The sequence below is a fragment of the Castor canadensis genome, chromosome 3 (genome assembly GCF_047511655.1).
Source record: "Castor canadensis chromosome 3, mCasCan1.hap1v2, whole genome shotgun sequence".
Classification (NCBI taxonomy): Eukaryota; Metazoa; Chordata; class Mammalia; order Rodentia; family Castoridae; genus Castor; species Castor canadensis.
In genome coordinates, this window is record NC_133388.1 from 85,090,855 (window position 1) to 85,113,293 (window position 22,439).

General features: G+C 38.2%; 1 long non-coding RNA gene across 1 annotated transcript in view; it reads right to left on the bottom strand.

Moving 5' to 3' along the window:
- LOC141421300 (uncharacterized) overlaps nt 1-22,124 on the bottom strand; it is a 117,839-nt gene extending 95,715 nt beyond the window's left edge. The window contains exons 1-4 of the long non-coding RNA XR_012445907.1: nt 21,566-22,124; nt 20,595-20,712; nt 19,684-19,792; nt 16,075-16,131 (exon numbers count right to left, since the gene is read on the bottom strand). This is a non-coding gene — a long non-coding RNA (uncharacterized lncRNA). The remainder of the gene's footprint in view (nt 1-16,074; nt 16,132-19,683; nt 19,793-20,594; nt 20,713-21,565) is intronic.
- Between the last annotated feature and the right edge of the window lie 315 nt (nt 22,125-22,439).

Genomic DNA, 22,439 nt, shown 5'->3' on the forward strand with positions numbered 1-22,439 from the left:
TGTGTAGTAGTTTCTTTGGGGAGTCTAATACCAAGATGTGATAGGCAGAAGTGGCTCAGACTTCTGCTCCTGTACTCAGCAAAAGATGCCACTTGTTTGGCAGTCATGCTTCAGATGTGGCAAGAGGTCTGGTTCATGGGCACCTTAGGGCAAGGACAAGTTGAAAACACTAAGATAACTGCATAAGCAGATGAGCTTCCAAGTTATCCCAGAGGACTTCTAACAGCACAAGGAGATCTCTAAGATGAGTTCCTCCATTTTCTCTTGAACAGGTTTTAGAAACCTCTAGCAATGTATTGGCCTGAATATAATTTGTGAATCTAACCAACCAGTGAGCAAACCATGAACTGTCTAAATTGCAACCAACCTTAAAAGCCATGTGATCTAAATTCCTACATGAGTGGCCACGACATGAGGGCTTCTGACTGAGTAAGTCTAGAATTAGGCCCAAAAACTTTTACTTTTAACAAGCTTCACTGTTGGAAAAGCAACTTGGAAAGAGTCAGATCAGACTGATAGAGCTCAGGACATAGAAGTCTGGCCCACCTGCTGCCTGGGTGCATAGACTTAGTAGTCAATGGGGAATATTACAGACAGGAAACTGTGGTGTTCAGCAAAGTACTGGGGCACAGCATCAAATAGAGATCCAAACAGACTGGCAGGCAAAAGAGCCTGCAGACTTAAAGTGTGAATACATACTCATTTTTTAATCTTTCTGAACCATAGGATCATTTTTTTAAGTAGGTAGGATAATTCTTACTCCACAGAGTTTGAAAGTATGGCGCCTGGTACATTTCAAACGAGGAAATACAAATGGCCAATAAAAATGTTCAACATCTTTAGCTATCAGGGAAATGAAAATCAAAACTAAATTGAGATTCTATGTCACCTCGGTCAGAATGACCATGGTCAAGAAAACAAACAACAATAAATGCTGGTGAGGGTATAGAGAAAAAGGAACCCTTGTACAATGTTGGTGGGACTGTAAATGAATGCAACAACTGTGGAAATCCCTCAAGAAACTAAAAATAGCACTTCCATAGGATCCAGCTATACCACATCTGAGTATATAACCTAAAGAATTGAAGTCAACATGCAATAGAAGTACCTCAATACCGGGGTCATAACTACATTACTCACAATAGTGATTATGGAATCAGCCTAAGTGTCTATCAACATATGAATGCATAAAGAAAATGTGGTATGTGTACACAATGGGGTATATATTCAGCCATAAAGAAGAGTGAACTTATGTCATTTGCAGGAAAATACTAGAACTAGAGACCATCTTGTCAAGTAAAATAAGCTAGTCCCACAAAGAGAAGTATTGCATATTTTCTCTCATACGTAGACCGTAGGGGAAGATAAAGGACATGATCATGAAAGGGGGATTATTAGGGATGTGAAAGGGGAAGAGAAGAAGGTGAGGAAAAATAAGAAGTGTAATAGAGGGGGTAAATATGGTCAAAGTACATTACATGCAGGCATGGAAATGTCATAATAAAACCCCTTTGCACAATTAAAAATACAATGTCTAAAAGAAATTCCATGGAATCTGAAAGGAAATGTGTTAAGAAATCTACCACAGTTTTCTGTATCTGGTTAACTTTACTATCTAGCTTTAAAGTCCTCCGTTGCTCAGTCAGACTCTACACAGCAAACACATTTCTCACCACTGCTTTGAGCCCTGCACTCCACACAGGACTCCGTGCAAGGCTCCTTTCCCATCCTCTCCTTGCAAGGCGGTTGTCCTCACTTTACGTTCTTCCCTTCCTCCTTCCTTATATAAACAGCTAATCCGTATGTACCACTTACTCTGTGCCAAGCACTGTACTGAGAATTTTGTCGGCCTTATTTCAGGGTCACAATTATTCCATGAGGCAGCTATTATTTCAGCACTTTTACTAATGAGGAAAGTGAGACTTTTTTTTTTTCTTTGACACAGGCTCTCACTATGTAACTCAAGGGACCTATGATCTTCCTACCTCAGCTGGGATCACAAGTGTGTCCACCATGCCTGGCTAAACTGAGATTTTTAAGAAGAGACATAGTGTACATAAAATGATACACTTTGTAAATGTCAGAGCCATGAGTAGTCTCAGGTTTATCTGTGGCCAAAGCCCTTCTCTTGGCCCCTGTGGTATACTCTCTGCTGTTGTCCCAAGTTGTCTGCCATTGAAAGCTGAACTAACCACCACCCCCTCCATGAGGTGGAGGGCTATTCTAGGCTTCACCAGATCAAAAGAAACACCAAAAAAATTATTTAAGCACATCAAAGTCTGGAAACCAAATCAGTGAGAACACTTCATTATCCCTTGCAAAAGGTGCCCTCGGGCAAACAGGGAAACAGCAAAGCTCACTGAATACTTGAGTCTTTTTCCAGGAAGACATTAGCAAAGACTTGTTTTTTAACACTTAGTCAGAATCATGAAAACAAATAGTGATAAATGCTTTAGGAAAATCACTCTAAATGTTGGTTTTAACACCATCTTAAGTAGAAAGGGTATTTTAGGATGAACAAGTCAAAGTCTGATGAATTCCCATCTCTGCATCTTTCCTCTGTGCTAGCATTTTACTGTTACAAGCCCTGGCTGGACCCCCTCAGGGCTTGGACAGGAGACATTGAAATGCTCTGGCCTCACACTTTTGGACTATAGTCACTTGGCACTTATCTTACACTCAGTTTCAAAAAGTAAGAGATAATAGATAGATTGATCCAATTATACATATATGCATAGATCTATATATCTATATGCCAATCTAGATGATAGATAGATAATATATGCCTATCATGTGGAAGGTGATTTGGCACAGTTTAACAAAGATTTATAAAGAGACTGCTAAATGCTAGCTATTGTAATTAGGCACTAGCAATAAAATTAGAACAAGATCTGGTCCATGCTCCTAAATAGTTTATACTTACATTTATATGTTACTTCATTTAACCATAAATTAACTCTGTAAGTTATTTTGAACAGAATTTTACAAGACACCAGGGGACATGCAGAAAAATTAAGTAACTTGCTCAAATCTATGCAGAAAAGAGTGGCAGATGTCTCTGCCACCAACAAACAACTTACCATGATAGGCTGCCTGCAAGACTTTCCAAGATCTGATTTCCACTTTGATCCTGTTTCTAGCAGTTCAACTGATATATGAATTGCCTTCACTGATTCCTCTTCCAATAACTTTGCTGGATTCCTCTCTCTTAGGGGCGGAAGTGGTAAGAGTTCTCTAGGGGCTGAAATTCCTCCTCTAAACTCCAGGTGGCACTCTGTCACTTTAGGTAGTAATTTGCCAAATGGCAACTGTTGGGCCCTAGGCTCTTCTTTCTGGGGATTCCTTGTCCAAGAAGGAGAGGATCACAGTGCTAGGTTCCATGAGCCTTTCAGTATCACAATTTTTTCTAGTGGTGACCTCCCTGATGCTTCTGGCTTCACCAGATGTCTAACCTCAGTCACTTACCTCCCTGCCCCCTAATACCAATCTCTGTCTCGCAGTCCATACATCTCCTCAGCCTCCTAGACCTGGCTGTATGTTCCAAGTTCTTGCCCTATCCCAAGGTGGTTAATCAATTCATACATACCCACAACCCACAACATAATAGGAAATACCATAGATTAACTCAGTCCTTCGGCGCAGAAGTCTGTCCATAAATACTAGTGAATATAAAATGTCACATAAGATAGAGTCCCCCAAAAAAAGAAAGAAAGAAAGAAAGAGGTCCAATACCAGAAGAGAAGGGTGATAAGTTGGAAGGGATAGTCTAAATCAATGTCTCTTTCTTTCACACACATATTCATACTCTCATTCTCTCTCTCTCTCTCTCAATCCCTCCCTTCCTCTCTCCTTTCTCTTTTGCTTCCTTTCCTCTTCTTCTTCTATTTCTTCTTCTTCTCCTTCTCCTTCTTCTATTTCTTCTCTCTTTCTCTCTTTCTCTCTCTCTCCCTCACCCTCTCTTTTTCTCTCTCCCTCACTTTTCTGAAACTGAAGGCCAGAGTAAGTAGTCTTCACCCCAAGCAAGAGCAAAGGAATCACAGTGATTCATTTGCTGTAGAGCCAGGGCACCTAGGCTTTAGGCCATCTTACGGGCCTCTCTGCCTGTTGGGCTTGCAGAGCATTCCGTGTGGTAGGAAGAAGCCAGGCTACCTCGTGAAGCATGCGGTGTAAGCATTTCTGATAAAAACCTAAATAGATTGCTGAAGAAAGAGTAGTGCATCTCCAAGGAGATATGTTATAATCTTTTTTCTCATTGCAAATAAGTATTTTCATTTGTACCCAAGTTAGTACTGAAAATTTTGTGTTTTTTTAAGAAGAATCACAAAGATGAAGAAGAAAAAGCACTACAAAGTCTAACTCTGCTCCTGAGGAGGAGAATATTGGTACTGAAGAAGCAAGGAAATTAAGAACTTGTGCTGAAGCCAAGTGGTACACACTTGTAATCCCCGCACTCAGGAAGGATCACTTGCGCTTAGGAGTTCAAGACCACCCTGATCAACACAGCAAAATGCCCTGTCTCAAAAAAACAAATGTGTTGAGATTCAAAATACCAGGAGACAATCCAGTCCACTGGCAGAAAAGCAAAGGTAGCTAGGAAAACTGTTGCATGGAGTCTGGAAAAAGGGGTCCAGTTACAAGCAAACATAGCAGGAAGGGTTTAACAAATTGCCTGGGTACTTGTGGCTTGTTATGAGGAGCCCCCAATCAGGGAAGAGGGAAATGATTAAGCTGATCAAGATAGAATGGCTAAGGCAAGGCATGGTGTCAGGGACCTGACCATAAGAGCTGGGAATGTTCTGAGGCTGCGGTCCAAGCAGAGGAAATCAGGATGTAAGTGCCAGTGTACAGATGGAAAAGCTAACTGGTGGACACATAGCTGCCAGTCACTGACCCTGAGGACACTACATCCCAATAGTGAGGTCAGATGCCTTACACTCTTAGGCTACATCAGGGACTCCTCAGATAGGATAAAGTGCTAAGCCTGGAGTTATTGGGATGAGTAGCAAAATTTCACCTGAGAGTGGGAATAAGAATATTGCCTATCTCCAGACATTAATGGATGATTTGATCACTAGTGTAGATAAAATGCATAGCCCGGTACTAGTCAGTCTTGGAGAATGTTCCAGCAATCTTGACTATAGTACTACTTTGACTATAGTCAGGAAAAAAAGGAGTTAAAAATCTCCTAGTATGAAACTTGCAAATTCATGCAAGGGAATAAAGTAGTAAGGAAGGAGTAACTAATTTCACTTGTAAAAGGAAATCACAAACACAATGCAAAAATGTAGTGTAATGTTTTCTTACTGATTTAATGAATTTTTTGGTAAGCTTTTGTCTGCTCAGTTGGTTTATAATTGTTTTGTTTTCCTTTATAGTAAACTCTTACTATACTAAGAGTGCTCCTTATAGTAATGGCTGCCATTAGTGTATTTTATTTTCTAAATTGATTTCCTACTCTGTATCACTTTGTCATGTTTCCTTGTGTTGTGGGAAGACATTTAGAAATCTTTCTACTGTAATAAAGTGCTTGTGGCTCTCACCACACTTTCCTTCACCCCTGGAATGTGGGGCCTCCTGAAGTTGACCTGGTGATAGCTGTTTATTGGTAATGTCTCCAGGTCTTGGTAGGTCACTCAAAGATCAGCCCTCAGAAGGACATGTTGGTCCCTAGAACTGAGACAGGTCTGCCAAGGCCTTTGGAAGTGATCTTATCATTATGTAAAGAGCTACATTCTAAGTCTACCTGACCACAACAGGTCAAGTCTAAGCTTACAACAAAGCTTCTTACACCAAAACAAGAGATACATGGATAAACTGTCAAAGGACTTTAGAAGGTTAGAAGCCAGAACTTTAATTCAGTCTAGGTTTAAAAAAAATGTGGATCCTTTTGCTTTCCTCTGAGATGAAAAATGTCAGTATTCTCAGGAAAAAAATTCCACTAACTAAGGTCATGTTCAAAGCATTTACAGAAACACATGGGGTTTTGCTCAGGGAAGAGTATCATTTCAGAGAGAGAAAAGCAGCCAGTCATAAATTTTCTCCCACCCTACCCTAACACTCATGGTTAGTGGAATTACTTTGCTTTTTGTTTAATCTTCATGACAAGCAGTTTTTGTCTGACCTCTCTATTTCTCTTCAGTCTTTATGTTTGTACAACCAGAAGATGGGATTGTAAATTCTCAAGAGACTACAAAGGTGAAAATGGCACAATGTCTGGAATCACTAGCCCTGGCCTGTTTAGGAGTCCTTCCCAAATCATATCCATAACACACAGAAAGATGCTTACATCTCCCCAGCCATTTTTCTTCATTGATAATCTTTGTTCAGAGATAAGAAACATCTACCTCCACTCTTACTTATTAATACAAGGGCCACCATACAAATAAAACCCTGCAGGTGGAAATAGTCACCATTACTATATACTATTTTCTACATTGTATACACATAATATTCAGTAAAATAGCAAAAATTAAAAGAGAATCATGCAGTACGAAACGAATCCAACTCAGTAGAGTCAAAACCAAACCATTTGTTCTTTAGTAATGTTGACGACGACAAAGCCTCAAATATGTATATGAAGTAAAAAGCTCCAGAAATAAAAAAACATATGGAGTTCAACTTAGTCCTTTGTGTTTAGTTTGTGCCAAATGAAATGTTTGTGATCTATGCCACCAACAAGTAGGATGACCAGTACACATTGATATGATATTAAGTGAAGTCTGCACACTGTCCACATAATTCAGTTAACTCAATATCATAAATGCCACTGCTAATTTGATAAGTGATGTGGTCAATTCCTCCTTATTTATTTAGTTTATTGATCAGCCCTACAATCCACTTTATGTCTAACCACAAAACAACACAGAAACATAATTAAAGTGAAAATATAGGACATCTGCTGATGTGATTCAAAATCTAAATCCACGGCAATGTCAGCAGCAAGAACAGAAGTCCTTCTCCTGTGTGATGCCCAGGGAACCAGCTGATAACAGACTGTCCCAACAGAAATGCCCTCACCTGTGAAGGTGGAACAGGCCATTCAGTGATTTCTTTGGGCAAATTTTCACTCTGCTGTAGGGAAAATCTGATCAGGGAATTACCTGATTGGGCACATTGATTTCTGCCCTAAGAGGTATTGATTATCTGCCAGGCCATCACCTCCTTTTAGGTGCACTGCAGAAAAGTCAAAAGATACTTCTCTCACACCAGGCATATAGGGTAATGTATTACCCTATATGGTGACCAAAGCAGCCTCTGATTAATACAGTTCAGCCAGCCTCAACCTGGTTGGAAAGCAGAGAAATTCAGTGCAGTGCTTTACAAACGATCCTGACTCCAAGGCACCAGAAAAAGGATGCCTTAGAAAACAGTAATGTAGCAAAGGTAAAAGTTTACCTCTATCCTCTGTGAGTTTTTCAGCAGGCCTGAGAATTAAACAGAAAAGCATACAAATTAGCATAAGTTTTACCTGACATGGGATTCCGCCAGAAGGAAATGAAGACCTGAAGAAATACAAAATCAAAATACTTTGATACTAGTTTGACCATAGAGGCAATGGTAGAAAAGTACCTGAATTATGTGGGAAGACTGAAACAAGTTCTATTTGTACAGAATTCTGTCAGTCCCACCTTCCTACCCTGATGATAAGAATGGTATTTTTCTTCTAACGCAGGGAGGACATCTTCCACGGGGAGGTTTTATCTGCTCTTTTAAGAAGAAAAGGGAAGGATCCAAACACGCTTCTTGCACCTGCTGGTTTTTTTGTTTTGTTTTGTTTTTTGTTTTTAAGTGTCTTTAGTTCAAAACAATCTTTGCGCTGAAGCGGTGTGTTTGCAGGTGGCATATTCTGCTGCCAATAGGTACAAATGAATTGTAAGTAGAAGTGAATGGGTCTGTATTTCCAAGTACAATAAGTAGACCTGCCAGCTTGCCCCCGTGAGACCTTTCAGTGGTTGGCTTTGAAGTTGGCATAATTTTATCTTGGGTTTCTTAGACATTCATCAGTAAGAAGGAACACTTTTACCAGGAGAACTAGTCCTGCTGGCTTTTATTGGGTTCAGCCTTAATTTTAGGCAACAAGAAAAACATTCTACAGTGCCATGTGGGAGGAAGAGCACCTGATTGTGAGTCACAAGAGCCAGGTCTGGTCCTGCCTCCGCCAGTGACAATCACATAATCACTCTTCAGACCCTTTACTCCATCTTCTAAATGGGAACAATAGGTTACTTTCTGCCATATCTAGGAATACTGAGCACAAATATTATAAGGTAGTTCAAATAATTTATAATTGTTTGGAAGAGAAGCAAACCCACAACAATAAGATAGCCAGGGGCATGGGCTGTTTGCCCACAGAGACAGAGAAAGGAGGCAATTATTCAAATAATTAGTGCAGAAAACACTCCTGCCTCCCACAGAGAAGAAAAGACAATACACACACACTTGCCAACACTTACTTTACTAATCGGTGTATTTCACAGAAAAGGAAAATTTTGGCTGCTTGAATTACCCAGATAGTTCCTTTAAAAATCTCTATTTCATGTGTGTAGTGACACCCTTATAAGGACACTGTTCTCTCCTTTAGTGAAGGAGATAATAGAAATAAAATTCCCCCTTTCCCTTGGAATTTAATTTCTAAATAATACAAATTATTACATTATGTTTACCAAAGAGAACTTTAGAAGGTCACAGACCTATCTGGAGTTTAGTGTAGGGGTAAGATTCAGGCTTTCAGAAAGCGTCTCTTCACAAGTACATAGTGTCTCCAGGATGTCAGGCTGAATCCTGGGGATTTCCACCTGGCTCTTGCAAAGCATTATAACTTAGCTCTGTGGTTGGGCTGCCAGGACACATACATCAAGGTCTCAATAAATGGCAATGCCTCTGGCTTAGAGAAGCTTTGTGAGATTTTATTGTGATCATTATTCTAATTTCTGGAAAGAGTTTGTGAAAGTTCTTTTCAACCAGCGGATAGGATGGGAAAGTGATAGACTAGCTTGGCACATAATAGGTTAAATATTATTTAGAAGGAGAAAAAGGAAATGTTTCTTGGTCTTTCATCCCCAAAATGAATCTACATTCCTAATTTCTCAAACATTTGATATGTCTGTCTGGAAGCCTGTACTTCTCAGCTTACAAGACTTATTTACCCTTCTTTGCGTAACTATAACTCAAGTATGTCATTTAGCATGACAATTTCCTTACCTTCACAAAGGGGGTCATTGTAATACTGCATAATAATAACTGAGGATTTTAATTTGAAATGCTTTATTTATCTTATACTTTTAGAGTTGTCCTTAAGTGGAAGATAGTCAGAGCCCTATATTTATGACTACAAGATGTTATATGCAACTTCCTGAGTATAACCTAATTGCCTAGAGGAAAAAGAAAAAAAAAAAAAAAACGCTCCTAGAAGCACCTTCTGTTAAAGTATCTTACATTCAGGAGAACATGAGCAAATGTGACAGTAAAAACTTCATACCTATTTATGCTACTATTCCAGGAGCCTTCCACAGCTCCTGGAGGCTGTCAAAATCACCGAGTCTCATAAACTGGGGAAATTAAATTTTCTTGTAATTTACTGCAGAAGTCTTACCACAAACCTGCAGAGGTCAAAGTCTCCCACTTAGGCCTTCATGCTAGGATCCTGTTATTCAAGCAGGAGTTTTGCCCCTATCCTAAGAGACAGATTCTGCTCTCATCTCAGGCCACCCAGCATTAACCCTGCACCCATTCCCCCCCTCAGGAAGCCAAGCTGCTGACCCTGATTCTGAGCAGGTCAAGCTGATCCTAAACTGGAAACCAGTATCAACAAGAAACAAAGCTGTGGATCTCCTGGATCATGGTATCTTCATGTTCTTATTTAAGGTTTTTATAAAGCTACAATTGTACCCATACCAAACCCCAACATTATATTTATGTTCAGAATTCCAAACCAACACACACTGAATTGTTTTAGAGATTGAAAGAGAAAATGTGTCACAACCAAGGAACTTGCTCAAAAACATAACTCTGATTATAAAAAAATGTCAAAGCAACATAACCATATATCAGGTTTTAAAATGTTTTTGTCAAAAAATGTCTTTGTAGACCCATACAAGCCTTCACATTAAAAGTACTCATGAAAATATATATGTATATATTGACTCCTTATTGTGGCATGTCAGTTTTAATAAGGCACTGATGCTCAAATGCTGATCTACTGATCCTCAAATCAGCATTGATGTTCACCAAATCTAAGCAAAGTTAGGGGAGAAAATGTAAAGGATACATATATATATTTATATTATTGTAAGGTCGGCCCTATACTTACCTCCTCCCCCCAAAAAGGATCTATTCTTTGTTGTGACTTTCCTATTTTTTTTATAAAATCTTCTTTTATGAAATAATGGTTATAGCAGAAAGTAGTTATGGTTTTCTGTTGCTATTTGATTTTCTCCCTCTCTCTCTCCTCCTTCTCCCTCTTCCTTTTTTTTTTAGGCAGGGTCTAGCTATATTGCCCAGATTGGCCTTGAACTCACCATTCTCCTGTCTTAGCCTCCCAAATACCTGGGATTACAGGCATGAACCACCACACCTGGTATGGCTTGGTATTTTTATTTGGCAAAACAAAATGTTAAAAACCTGATTTGTCTCCAAATTTGGGGGAATTGTGAGTGTTCTATGGAGTTTTAACAATTCATAAGTCTGGGTGTAAGATATATATATATGTATATTATAATATGCATATCAAATGCTATGTGATGACTGGATGTTTCTTCATAACTTTTATCCATTAGTCCTAATCCTGTCTCCTACAGTAACCAGACACAGTTCTTCTCAACAAAAAGTCCTTTCTGTAGTTGAAGACAGTGCCTCTGCTCCCCCTAACATCTTTTTCTTCAGAATTAAAAATCTTTTATTGTCTTCAACCCTCCTTTTGAGCCAAACCTCAAAATAGAGCCTGGGAGGAGGAAAAATAGAGCTGGGAATAAGAAAAGTAAAAAGAACTTAAAAGAAGAAATACATGTATACTTATACTATTATTAAGAAAGGAAATAACATCTCTTCTATGCTTTATAAATGAAGGAACTAAATCCAGGTGATTAAGAGATTTAATCAGAATCAAACAGCTTGTTAATGACATTCTGTACACAGCAAATCAACATATCCTACCACTGAGGGATGTATACTTCAAGACAAAGGACAGAAAGACAGTAGCAGATACATGTAAATTGATTCAGCAAACCTTTTTAGTGACAAACCTATGCCATGTGTATTGAAGCTGCAAAGGAACAAGGTAGAGTCCCTGCATTTGTGAAGCTCAGAATCATGAAATGATGTGTAAATAAAACAGCAAAAGTATGAACAAGCCTCATGAAACTACAGAAACAGCTAATTTCACTTTTAGAAGCTAGAAAGGCAGAGGAGAGGACATGACATTTAGGCTGGGCTATGAAGGATACAGAAGAGTTTTCCAAGGAAGGTTTACCATTACCTAAGATATTTACTGCAGAAGGAAGTTCTTGTTTGGCAGAGCAATGCAATGTGTTCAATTCCAGAGAGTTGAACCTAGGTGACTTTGAGACACTCAAAGGAGATAGCTCACAAGCAATTGCACAAGGTAAAAGAAAGTTGAAAAAAAAAAAAAACAGACTTACAAGATTACATGGATACAGAAAGTATAGCTGGAAGAAAACTTTTTTACTCTTCTACCAAATTGGAATATTTTATATGAAAGTTCTGGATGAATTTACTTTTAACTCTGATCCAAGAGGGTTTTCTTTTCTGAATCAAGGGGCAGAAATCCATTTTCATTAATAATGATGAAATAAAAAAGAGAATAGTAAATATACCCTCCAAAGAGGTGAGTTTTAAGATTGTAAGAATAAAGTAATTCAACATCAAACTTTTTATCTTTAACTCACAAATATGCACAATTAACCAGCAACCAATAGACCATCTGTATATAAGGAACACCTACCCTAGTTTACCATTCCTGGAAAAATAGGATTCAAGCATAGGCTTAGCTTTGAAATTCCATAATGCTGCAAGCTTAAGATTGTTTTCAGATAAGTATGGAAATGACTTCATGATACTTGATAAGCACTCTGAGATTCTTTTCATCCTAGTAGAAATTGGTAGTTTGGTTTGGGGTCTGGGTGGATCAGGATTACTCCATATTGACAGCAGCTGCTCGCAACACAACAGACTGCACTTGCATGAGACAGTTTTTGGCATGATCTCTTCAACCATGCACTGGCTGAGCCTACCCACTCCATGTGGCTTCCAACACCCACAAACATCTACTGCTGGGGGTCTCATGACATAAACTTGCCTGTCATCATCTTAACCTCCAGCTACCCTTAAACACAAAACTATGCACAAAGTAACTACTCAAATATTTTTGCTTAGTAAATGAAGCCAAAAAGAACGAAAACATATTTTTAAAACAAATAAATTTACGTCAACAATACCCAGCAACACTGTCTCAGGATATATATTTAGAAGTCACCAGCAGGCATGGATACAGGAGAAAACTTCCTGCAGGTGTTGTCTCCTCCTTCCTTTTTACCCAGCTCTTGAAAGTTTCAAATTGGAATTGAATAACAACCTGATCAATTTGGTTTATGCTAACTTGTAGTACTACATTTACCCTTACTGAACAAAATGATCTCTCTGTCCTGAGGCTTCTATTCTGAGTATTTTCTTGGCACCATTTTAGCACTTAAAACTGGGATTGTTTTTTTTGAGCTTGGATGAGATGCAGAATAATTTTCTGTTATGCATGACTGAGAGGCAGAAAAAATATTTCAGAGAAAGAAGCTGTTTCTAAGTGGTTCTAAGAATAATTTGAAATAGAACTGATAGAGAATTTAATTTTAACAGTACTAATGTGTGGAACAAAATACTAAAATGTTGCTTTCAAACTTTGTGATATATTGCTAATCATACCTGACAGCTATGATCACTACACATTTTGGTTGCACCTAAAGAACTTTTGTCTAGTTGCCTGCATTATTTTGTAAAAATAACTCAAGAGCCTTTCACATCCCTCAGTCACCGAAAAACTCAGGGAAGAATACTTTGTAAATGCAGTCTCATAAAGACCCCAGAACATTTAGTTTGTGCATAAAAGTTACTATACTTATTTCTCTTGGTAGCTTGTCTTACACATTGAGGGCAAGAAAATTAGGAGCCTCCATAAAAAAAGATAGAGTGCAAAGTACAAAAAAAAACCAGACTTTGGTACAACTTATTCACAGATACTGCTCTGGGCTGTTGGTCAGCTTCTCTTCAGTTGAATCTGCCTCTAAGCAAAAAAATGCCAAGATCGTCTCAGAGAATATTACACTAAAAAATACTGCTTGCATATATCTTGGCAGGAAGCATTGTTTGGGAAGGAATATCATCTTATTCCAGAAGGATACAGAAATTGTTCAATGAAAAGTGATGAAGTAAATCCAATATGGAAAACCAAGACAATGAAAGTAAAGGCACATTTCACAAAGACTGCTGAAGTTTCAGTTTTGAAATTGTTTGGCTCCTGAAAAGATTCTATGGCTTAAGGCTAAGACAAAGAGTGAGGTTAATGTTTCCTTTTTGTCTCCACAGAAAAAGTTGAGGAATAAACGTGAAATTGTGGAGTGGTTCATTTTATTTTTTAAATATTATTATTTAGAGTACATATTATTTGTACAAAGGCTTGTCACTGCGATATTTCCATATATGCATATAATGTACTTTGATCACATTCACCCCTCATTTAAAAATGAATTGTGAAATCAAAGCCCTGATTAAAAAAAATTTTTTTTAAGCCTCAAAGGAAGGCTGGGGACATGGCTCAGTGGTAGAGCACTTGACTAACGTGCAAAAGCTTGGGTTCGATCCCCAGAACGACCAAAAAAAAAAAATGTACAAGAATGTTTAATGGCCTAAAATAAATGTGCATATTTTTTAAAAATACCTCAACATACAGTTTTCCAGCTAATCATGGAATTGGTATATTCCTTGTTCTTTTTCTTTCTGACTTCCTTGTACCACTAACTACAGTTCTTGGCCCCTTAGCCTCTGGTTTCAGCATTCACCTTGTTCTTTCTTTTTTTTCCAACCATGTTTAGTTCCTACATTCCTACCCACCTTGATCACAAATTCATTATCAAAGCCTCAGTGGTGTAAGGTGATGTGGATCTATCTCTTTAATTTTATGATTTTCTATGTCAAATCTGACAACTAAAATCACACATTGTCTTTCTTAAACCTGACGTCCTTCCTATTTGCCAGGGCGCACTTCCTCTTCCAGTCTCTCAGACTCTGAACGCCATCAACTATTTAGCTCATACTTCTTCTCAAGGTGCAGTTAGACACTGGGTTTATCCATCATAACATCTCCTAAAAATGTTTATTTTTGAGTGATAGGATTTTGTAATAAATGTATTATAATTATTTAAACACATACAAACCACATCTCTAATATACAGACAATATGCACAGATATTCCTCTCTATAGATCCATATATTGTATCTGTCTCGTTCTTATCTCAGTGTTAAGCTTTGTATTCATCTTCACTTGTTTCCTCAGCCCATCTCATGGATTTTCAGCCTCCCATTTTCATCTTGTCCATTTAAGACAGACAACTTTCCTACTTGGCTAAGAAAATCGAAGTCTTGAAATGTGGGTTTATTCTCCTCACGTCCATGCTTAAAAACCTCAAAATTTCTTCCACTCTTCAGACATTCTTCCTTCACAGTTTTTGTGTACTCTTGATTTTTTGCCTTTCTGTTATTGGATCTTGACCACTAACCAATTGTTCTTTGTCTTTCTCTCTCTTTCTCTCTCTCTCTCTCTCTCATATCTTCTACCTCTTTCTGAAAACACACAAATACAAAAACACCTACTTTTTCACATCTACCTACAGCATTTTCAGGTACTTCTCATGAGAATGACACCTTCTTTTAGCTCTGCTGATCACTTACTCTCCACCAGGCCAAGTCTCCCCTTTCCTCACACCACTGCTCTCCAGTGATCTCTGCCTGCCTGCCTACCTTCCCAATGACTCCTTAACCCACTATACTATTTTCAGTCTTGATCACTTTACTGAAATAGAAGTCTCAAAAATCATCATTTCACTACTAAAAAATGAATCAAGAGACTCATTGCATTTTTTTCCTTTTAGCTTTCTAGATGTCTCTGATATATTTGCCACAGCCAACAACATCTTGATTCCCAAAATTCTCTCCTTTCACTCTCGAAACTCTCCCTAAGACCCATCCTATTTTCTGGAGATCCACCAAGTTTCCCATTTTGCATGCTTTCCTCTTTCTAACACTTAAGTCTAGATACACCCGCAAAGTCTGATTGTTAGCCCTTTCATTGTACATTCTCTTTGAGGACAGCTTCATTGGTCCACATGTGCCTGGCTTGCAGATCTTGAAATGCATAGATTTCTAATCACTTCCCAAACAGCTGTTTGGTGTTTTTCAAGAACCTCAAATTCAACATGTCTAAAATATAACTTACAACCTTCTCTAGGAACTTTTTTCCTTGCCAAATTTTCTATTTAATCAATTTTCATCCATCTTAAAATATAATTTAGTGGGATTATTCTATTTACTGACCCCAAATAGTTCAATCATTACTTTCTAAATATTTTACAGTATCCTATTACTGGAATGTCTTTCTTCTTTCTTTTTAGCAATGCAAATACTGTTTAACATTTCAGATCTAGGCCAAGTCCCTATTGCTACATGGCCTGACCACTTCTGTCGTCTGACTTCTACAGATTTTTCTGATCCATTCCTTCACCACCACCAGTACCCCATGGAAGATATTTAACTTAGGGTCTTGTGCATTTTAGGTGAGCACTGTATCACTGAGCTACACCCCAAGTTGGCCCATTCTTATCATTCAGCAAATTGTTACTTGTGACTCATTTATTTTTGTATCGTAGTTTGATTTACCTTTCATGTGTCTATATTTCATTTATTCAGGTAGATTGTAAGTTTTTTTTTTAACAGAAGCAGTGCTCATAGATTACGTTTCCTTAATCTACTTCCCCCATTCATGTACTGAAAGCATGTTTGTGGAGTCAGACTTACCTTAGTCTGTTAAGGTTGCTCTGATGAAACAGCATACATATGTCAGGTTTCAGTGACCTATAAATAACAGAAATTTACTTCTTAGAGTTCTAGAAGCTAAGAAGTCCAAGCTCAACATCTTGGACTTCATTTACCTTGTTCTTTCTTTTCTTTCCAACCATGTTTATTTCCCACATTCTTACCCACCTTGATCATAAATTCATTATCTTTATTGATAGATGGCTGCCTTTTTCTTATAACCTCACATAGCAGAATGGAGAAGGCAGCTCTCTGGTGTCTCTTCTGTAAGGGCACTAATCTCTTTAATGAGGTTTCCCTTATCACCTAATCACTTCTCAAACACCCCACCTCCTTATACTCCTAATAACTTTGGGGTTAGAACTCCTTTCATTTCTTTCTTTTTTTGTGGAAATGAGGTGTGAACTCAGGGCTTTGCACTTGCTAGGCAGGTGCTCTACCACTTGAGCCACATCTCCAGTCTTTTTTGCTCTGGTTATTTTGCAGGTAGGGTCTTACTTTTTGCCCACACTGGCCTGGGCCACAATTCTCCTATTTTAAGCTTCCCCTATCACTGGAATGCCAGGTATGCCACCACATCCAGGGCATTTAACATAAAGTAAGATGGTTGTAATGGCTTAAATAGGTTCTGTAATTTTCTGGAATTATATGCTGTCCATCATTGACTAAAATTTCATTATATGGTATATGACTATGGTAATAAGCCAATAACAATGTTAGATAATAATGAAAGAAGCATATGACATGTTACATGGTATATTCCTGAGTGGAATATACCATCTATTGGAAGACTGAGAAAAACAAATAAGTGCAGCAATACATTGATGTTGTGTTAGAGTTACATGCAGTGTGCTTTGAACACACAAGCGAAACATGCATTGAGAGAATTTAAATTTGTACCAAAAGATGTCACTTGGGTTTATTTTTAAAGAAGGAGTAATAGTTAAAAGGTAAACAATGGGAAAGGGTATTCAAAACACAACAAAAATAAATAGTCCCAAAAAGTACATTTATTTGCAGAAAATGAATAATTAGGCATGGGTAGATTGGGGTGGTAACAGAAATTTGGAAAGACAAGAATTCAGAAAGGAATGTAATTCATAAGTTTATAGCTCAATGAATTATCACAAAGCAAACACACCTGTGATATCAACATCTAGATGAAGAAAAAGAATACTTTCAAAACCAATGGAAACGTCTTAGGCACAACAGCATTATGCATAGATTAGAAGGGATGTTTTAAGAACTATTTAGGAGGCAGAATCCACAGACTTTTTAATAGGCAGGTGTAGGAAGCTATGGAGAGCAATGGATTAGGGAACCACTTAGAAAGCAAAATGGGCTCCAATCAAGGAACCATTCTGTCCTTAAATAGAGGGAACTGGTGAAGTATACCCAGCTGGACTTCAGAACTGCTGTGGTCTAGTTATTGCTCTGTGCTTCCATTATTCCTGCTTTGGAATGGAAGCACCTCTTACAGTGTTCTGATTGGGTTGTGAAGTGTACAAAGCTTGGTCTTTTAAATTTGCAGATCTCTAGAATAGCATTCACACTCAAGAGTTAGACCACAAATCTTTGTCTGCGTGTGGTCTACATTTAGGTGATAATGTTTTTTATTTTGACGCTGAGTTAGAATGGGGTGAAATTTTTTAGGCAAGAATGGGCATAGTTTGCATGTAGGAGGAATGTAAATAATTGTGGCCATAGGGCAAACTGTGTAAACTAGAAATTTAGCCATTTGATTTTGTAATTCTTATTGTCAAGTGCTAGTCTATTTCTCCACTCTTTTAATCTGCGCTGACCTTAGAACTTGGATTGTCAACTGACTGTACCAGTGGTAAAGTGCAAGTTTTGCAGCCTAGCCCTTAAAAAGCATTGTAGTTTCTACTCGTGCTGTCTTGGAATGCTGCCAATGGAGCAAGCTGATATAGACTACAAATGGGTAAAAGGACATGCTGAGGGAACAGGGACACTACATTTCTAACAGAACTTTGTAGTTGCTATGGTTTGGATAAGTGTCCACCAAATGTCCACATATTAAATGTGTGTCCCCCAACCCATGGAAGAAGTGGCAGAAACTTTAAGAGATGGGGCCTAGTAAGAGGTGTGTAGGTTACTGGGGGAGTATACTCAAAGCAGATTGTACAGTCTCTTCCCCTTATGCTTCCTCTCTCTGTGTCCATGCTCACCTGCCTTGTCACAAACCTAAAGCAACAGGGCCAATTGATCATGAATTGGAACCCTTCAAAACTATGAACCAAAATAAACTTTTTCTCTATAAATTTATTGTCTCAGGTATTTGTATAGAAAGCTAATTCATTCAGTCTGTGCACAATTCAGAAAAAATATAGATCAGTTTCTGAAGACTGAGCTCATGTTAATTTCATAAGTTCAATGTATAAACCCAGAATACTAATATATTAATTTGCCTTATGAAACAAAAATGTCACACAGACTAATTTTCTTGAGATGGCATGGTTAGTGCATTTCCTCCTCATAGAGCCACACAGAACATCAATTACAATCAGATTACTTTGGAGGTGATAAAATTAGAACAATAGGTGATATTTACAAGATTTACTGTTCTATTAATGTTTTGTAGCATCTAGGATGACCTGGACATATTATATGCAAGGTCAGTTATTTATCTGTATGGAAAGTATTTATCAAATGCCTCCTATGGCCCTGAGGACACAGCATTGAGAATGGCAAACATAACTCGCCTACATGGAACTTACTCTCTGGATCTTTGCAAAGCCTGCTTTCTGCTGGCTTTTCCTTGAGTCAGCATTAGGAGGACAGGGTTCTGTGATGTGATGTTCTTCATCAGCCACCACTCCTAACTTCATTTAGTGTGACATCTTTCTTTCAGTGGTCTACTAGTCCTTCTTCCTCCCGCTACTAGGCCCTCCTACATGTTAAGCAAGTGCTATGCCACTGAGCTACGTTCCCAGAGTCTCCTTTTCTCTCTTGAAAGTGATTTACAGTAACTCTACTCTTACCTATGTTGCATAGGATCTTTTCCAACTCAACTATTTCTACATTAATTCCTATGTTCAGAGGAAGCAAAATATTCATTCATTCATTCACACTCCCACACTGCTTCTATCTGGTGTATTTGACAATTAAATGATATCACAGGGGATTTAAAAAAGGAAAACAATATAGAAAATAGAGGAGATACCACATGTGAAAACAGAAGTGCCCTTCCTTAGTTGTAAATGAGTTTTTAATGTTATTTCTATGAGTCTAAACAGGTACACATACACTTTTCCTATTGTTTCTATTTTAATTCACTTTCTTTTCATCTTTAATATTACATATATAAAAAGACAATTAAATAGTTCTTGACCTCAACTGTAGTATCTTTTTTTTATTACACTGGTTTTATAAAGCTTCTTCTTTTTCCTTGGTGAATTGTTGACTTTTGTAGTGCCTAAAAAAAGCTCTGAAATAAAGTGCTCAGTGCTGGCCTGCTCTGGAGTACCACTCTTGCTCATTGTCTCCTACTTATCTGACTCCTTCTTCTTGGTAATAGCTTTCCCATTCCCTCAATGCTAACGGCCTGAAAGCTTCTCTCTTTGGGTTTACCTGGTTTCATTCCGTGGCTTTCTTCAAATGACTGGTCTACTCCCACGGCATCATCCACGTGTGCATCTGAATTCTTTGAGAAGCAGAAGCCAGGTATTTAGGGAAATACCTGTGAAAGAAAAACGGGAAGGAAATGTATAGATGTTGGGAAACTTAACAGGTTTCCATGTCGCTCTGACCCTAAGTGAAGGCTATGAGGAAGTATGGAGATGACTTAGACTGTTGTTCAGTTCTGAGGAGTACTGGCAATGTTAGGTATGAGAGTTCTCATACAAAAGTCACTAATTGTAGGAGCCCCCACCTCTGTACCTGACATTGTCTGGGAGCAGCCTGTGTGATGACTGGCCTCAGCACAAGCAAGGGAAGGATTGTAAGGCTCAGCAGCTGAGGCCAAACGCCACTTACGTTCCCTACGGTCAGTGATCTGAGAGAAACTTCCCATGTCTTCCACAAACTACTTCCTGATGATTCCCAACCTGTAGTCACCAGCCCTAGTTTCTATTCTTAGAATTCATAACTTTTATTTTGACCAATTGTCTTCAACAGATACCATATATGAACTCCAGTAATGTGTATAATAAGTCATTACTGAATATCATACTATTCTGAGGAAGCTCATAGACTAGACAGGGAGGTGAAAATATAAGAAATAATTACATGTCATTTGTTCTTTCAACAAGTATTGATTGTGTTCCTATTTACATACCAGGCACTAGTACAAGTTCTGGAGTACAACAGTAAATAAAACATGGCATCATGCTCTAGAAGGATAACTAGTGCCAAGTGGATAAGTTGAACGCTTCAACATAGTATATAGATAGACAAAACATTATCTAGGGGTTAAAATACAAATAGGGGTTGTTCAAGTGAGTAAGGGGGAGGGCAGTGTTTTCTAGGTTCTCAGAACTTACGCACTGGCAGGTAACAGCAAGGTGTCATTAACCACATAGCTGTAGCAATTCACAATTTCAAATTTTCTATGAGAAATAAGAAGTACTGGAGCTGAAATTCTGCCCAATGAATAAAAGTCTGTGAAAGGAGGAAGGAGTTATATGAAAGACATTTAGGAGATACAATTGTCAGAATTTGATAACAGACTGGATTTGGGATGTCTGAAAGAAGCTTCTCAATCTTGATGTGTCCAGCACTTGACTCACTTGTATTTTCTGTCTCCCTGATGCCACCATTCACAAAGGTGCTGTCATTGAAAACTTCAGTGGAACCTTAATTCAGAGCTTGGAATGCATGCAATAAGTGCATATTGAGTAACTAGTAACTGTGAGTTAAAAACTATTTGAGCATGAGTTGAAATCATTGTCTATAGCTTCAGGATCTTAGTTGGAACCACAAAACCAATACCAATTCTGCTTAGTTTCAGAAGAAAAGGTATTATTTTTATACTTTTAGGTTTTTTCTTTTTTCTTTTTTTTGGCTGTACTGGGGTTTAAACACAGGGCTTTGCAATTGTAAGGCAGGCCATTTACCACATGAGTGATGCCAAAGCCCCAAGAAAAAGGATTTTTTAAATGGAATTAGCTAGTTCATAGAAGAATGGGGGTTTTCCAGAAACACACTAGAGATCACGTTTTCAGGAATAATGTTCAAAACCAAACCACAGAAGTGTCTAATGAAGACATTAATTAAATGTCTCCAATTAAAAGCCAGGACCTTGGTGGAAATGGCTCTGCAGCCAGCCTGGCTACACGTCTGTACCAGGCATGTGGCTATGCCAACACTGCATGGCTGCCATTATCAAAATTGGACACACCTGCTGCCACCCACAGTGGGGGAGCCCATTTTGTTAGGTTGCTTACTTCTGGCCTCAAGCCTGGTGTGAATATATCTAACATGGTGGAGCTTTGGTCACACGTATAAGACTTACCTGTAAGGAAGACTGAGGAATTTGGAGTTGTGTCATCAAAGTCAACATTTCTGTATTGGGAAAGGGGTTGTCAATGGGGAAATTTTCCAAATATGGGAAGTATTCAGGTTATTATGGCTATCCATGCAGACAATGTCCATAGCTTCAGTCCTCCTGTGACTCTAGATAACAATTAATCTGAATGTCTATTTCAAAAACATAGTAGCAGGTGGCCTACATTTAAGAAGGGACAGTCCTTGTCTTAAAGCACACATTTCAGAAACACAGACCCCTCTTTGAAAGTGTGAGGCTCTTCCTTGCTTCAAAGGCATTCTTATAAGTTTTGATTTCAACCAAGATGTGACATTGTTTCCAATGAATGGTTAGCCCACGTTACACAAAACATTCTTTTTCTCCAAGCTTACCAAGCTGGCTGATGATTTCTTCTATTTAGTGTCTTCCATTATTTATTTTGGATTGAATAATAGTCTGTTTTCTTCTCCCTCCTTCAAATTAAACAATTTGGGAGTGCTGTGTATCATTCTGTCAGCTACAAATGTTAATTCTTGAATAAATTTGCTCAAAAGTCTTATAGTCTAATCCAGTGCTTCTAGTAGCACTTTCTGTGATGATAGACGTGCTCTATATTTGTGGTATTGACCAGAAGCCATTAGCTACATAAGACTAATGGCTTAAAGGCAGGACTCGCCTTTTCATTTTATTTAATTTTAATCATAATAACCTTAATTTTAACTTAAATAGTCATATACAGATAGTAGCCAGCAAATTATAAGTGTGGGTCTAATGCTTAACTATCTAAAAAATGAGTCTAGGTCCTTCAATATCTTTTTTTTTTGGTAGTACTGGAGTTTGAACTCAGGGCTACACACTTGGT